Below are 3,710 nucleotides of genomic sequence, written 5' to 3' on the forward strand. Positions count from 1 at the left end.
GTTTAAAATACTTGTTAATATGTCTTTATTCTTTGCTCTGAGAGGGGCTTAATATTTAGAATTTCATGATATAATGATAATTATGCCATATTATATATGTACAGCACCATAAAATACAAGGCTAAAGATTAGTTTTTCAATATTAAATCCTATTAAAAGATAGTTGTTAAATTGAACCCTCAAGGAATGAATTATTGGGCACTAAAATCCACAGTTGCTATCTTTCTATCCAGACTTTCTCCCAACCTAATTTGTTATTTCGACTATGTTATGAACAGGGAAATTAGAAAGCTAAGATGGATGAAAATGTTGGTAAAATAAAAGTAAACACAATATGAATGCTGATCTAAGGACCTATCCTATGAGTACAGAATGAACTCGTGGATATGAATACCATGTGAATACCCTATGACCTATGAATACACATGCATTTAAGACACCTATTGTCTGCTCAGAGGAATTTCAGGACTACTCAGATTCCCCAGATAACTTCTGTGGTTCTCAGTCCTGCTAGAGCACAGATACAATTATTTTCTTTTTCTTTTTTTCCACTCAGACCCAAAGTCTCAACACTCACTAGGTGAACTGCTGTTGACGAAAAATGTTACCATCATTGTAGAGGACAGATACAATTTGCGCTTTTATTTGATTGTAACTGTTCTTCAGCATTTTGTTCCCCTTAAAGCCATTTTTCCAGGCATGTAAGAAACCAGGTTTGTGGTATAGCTATACTTAGTTTTGTTCTTTTTTTGTACTCTTCAGTGAGTACTATGTATGATCATGTTCTAATATTCCTAATGATTCTGCAAAATAAAAAGTTCCCTGTTTTTATAAAGAAGGTAACTCAGTTTTAGAGATATTAAGTAATTTCCCCAACAGAGTACCATTAGGAAGAGACAGCATTGAGATCAGTGCCCTGCCCTGCCCAACCCTAAGCTCACATTCTCTTCTGCACTCAGCTCCACACTCTCTGACCAGCTCCTCTGGGTTGGGAGGGTATGCTGGAGCTTTCTGTCAGTTTCTGCTAACAAGACAGCATTTCTAGGGAAATCTTTAGGGAGATGTTCGGAAAGGTGAGTCTCAATTTTCCCTTTTAGGGGAAGGAAGGGAGGATAGAATGTCCCAAATGCTGGCCAGGTGATGCATTCCGTAGTAACAGACCTGGAGACGTGCGTTCCTGCTGGAAACAACCCAGGTAACTAGGGTAAGAGCAGGAGACACGTAGGACAGATAACAAGCACTGCAGGTCCAAAGCACAAATGCTAGATGCTGGGACAAAAAGCAGGGATCTAGCTGGTGGCTCAGGATCAGGAAAATGAAACCAGTCAAGAAGCTGGATTAGGGTAGAGCGGGTCAGCAGTGAGTAGAAGTGGGATGAGGGCTATTACCAGGATAGTCATGTGCATCTGCCTCTGGCAGTTAGATCCTTGAAGAAAGAGACATGTCTCATCCTTCACTGATTCACAGCAACCAGAATGGACCTTGTATGTTAATTACTGTGCTTAAGGGACCTCACTGAGTTGTGCTGGACTACAAGCAAGTAGCAAAATTCTCCTTGGCTTATCGCATCAGGGACAGAGAAGAGGAAACAGAGAGTGTGCTGGGTAAGAGATGGATTGTCTGGGCAGGGGTGCGGTGGGGTGAGAGCATGAGGCTAAGACCGTTTGTTTGTAATGTCCACAGAAGGTGAGGACTCTGGTCAGCATGGCACTGACACTAACTGTCATACCAGTCTTGGTAACATTGACCAGACTTTCGAGATCTTCCTCATTCCATCATAGCTGGTTTCCAGATAAATATTGGCTTTTTTTTGCTTTTGTTTTGTTTGTTCTCAGTGGGCAAAGGTAGCAATTTGATGAGCAGAGGCATTGCAAAACGTCACCCGTGCTTATAGTAGGAAGAACAGGCAGTTGGGTTTTTTCTCACGTCAGTGCTGCGCTCTGGACTATGATTTTTATTTCTGCTAAGACTGTCACAGTCATTTTTTTTTTCAGCTTCATCTTGGACCCACAGCGCTATTATGACATGTGGAAGTCTGTGGGGAGTAAGAAACAAATGCTTCTGCATGGGGCATTCATTCTATTATGGTTCTAATACCCTACTTTTTCTGAAGTAAATGACTGAGATTCGGAATTATTAACAAACTTACGAGAGCGAACAAGCAATCAAGTGGCCTAAAACATATTTCTGTTGCTTCATCTGGTCAAACTTTGGCTGGCTGATTGTGGCTTCTACTCAGAATCAAGCTCCTTACCATAAAGTAATTTCTCACATCCCTCCGATAAAGCACAATGAGTAAGGAATAGGTCTTGGGGCAGCACACTTTTGCAAGATGTTCAAGGTATAAGACCTTGTTTTTGATGACACAATTTGATAATTCATAATGGTCAAAAACAATCCTCTATGTCAACGTGCAACTACTGCAACTTACAGGCACATTTTCTTATCGGGTGTGAGTTTGAAAGCAAAATACACCATTTTGCAGATTTTGAGCCTCTCTAACATTGCATTTTTTTTAATATATTTATTGATTATGCTATTACAGTTGTCCCATTTCCCCCCCCCACTCCACTCCATCCTGCCCAACCCCCTCCCTCCCACATTCCCCCCCCATAGTTCATGTCCATGGGTCATACTTATAAGTTCTTTGGCTTCTACATTTCCTACACTATTTTTACCCTCCCCCTGTCTATTTTCCACCTATCATCTATGCTACTTATTCTCTGTACCTTTACTCCCCTCTCCCCCTCCCACTCCCTTATTGACAACCCTCATGTTCTAGTTGTTTGCCTAGTTTGCTCTCGTTTTTGTTTTATGTGTGGTCGTTAATAACTGTGAGTTTGTTGTCATTTTTACTGTTCCTATTTTTGATCTTTTTCTTAGGTAACTCCCTTTAACATTTCATATAATAAGGGCTTGGTGATGATGAGCCTCTTCAACTTGACCTTATCTGAGAAGCACTTTATCCTCCCTTCCATTCTAAATGATAGCTTTGCTGGATACAGTAATCTTGGACGTAGGTCCTTGCGTTTAATCTTGGGTAATGTAATTATGATGTGTCTTGTTGTGTTCCTCCTTGGGTCCAGCTTCTTTGGGACTCTCTGAGCTTCCTGGACTTCCTGGAAGTCTATTTCCTTTGCCAGATCGGGGAAGTTCTCCATTATTTGTTCAAATAAGTTTTCAATTTTTTGTTCTTCCTCTTCTCCTTCTGGCACCCCTATAATTCGGATGTTGGAACGTTTCAAGGTGTCCTGGAGGTTCCTAAGCCTCTCCTCATTTTTCCAAGTTCTTGTTTCTTCATTCTTTTCTGGTTGAATGTTTGTTTCTTCCTTCTGGTCCATACCATTGATTTGAGTCCCAGTTTCCTTCTCATCACTATTGGTTCCCTGTACATTTTCCTTTGTTTCTCTTAGCATAGGCTTCATTTTTTCATCTGTTTTTCGAATAGATTCAACCAAGTCTGTGAGCATATTGATAACCAGTGCTTTGAACTGTGCATCCAATAGGTTGGCTATCTCTTCGTCGCTTAGTTGTATTTTTTCTGGAGCTTTGAAGTGTTCTGTCATTTGGGCCATTTTTTTTTTGTTTGTCTTGGTGCTTCTGTTACTTTAAGGGGCGGAGCCTTAGGTGTTCACCAGGGCGGGGTAACGCTGGTCACTGGGCTGTGATGCTGTACGTGGGGGCGGGGCCGAGAGGGAGCAATGGCGCCC

The 3,710-nt window shown here is 41.2% G+C and overlaps 1 non-coding gene across 1 annotated transcript; it reads right to left on the reverse strand.

The window, feature by feature from the left end:
- Positions 1–548: 548 nt before the first annotated feature.
- Positions 549–619, reverse strand: LOC112302510 (small nucleolar RNA SNORD56). Its single transcript, XR_002974566.2, has one exon. It is a non-coding gene; the product is annotated as a small nucleolar RNA SNORD56 (small nucleolar RNA).
- Between the last annotated feature and the right edge of the window lie 3,091 nt (positions 620–3,710).

Source organism: Desmodus rotundus, chromosome 11 (assembly GCF_022682495.2).
Source record: "Desmodus rotundus isolate HL8 chromosome 11, HLdesRot8A.1, whole genome shotgun sequence".
Taxonomy (NCBI): Eukaryota; Metazoa; Chordata; class Mammalia; order Chiroptera; family Phyllostomidae; genus Desmodus; species Desmodus rotundus.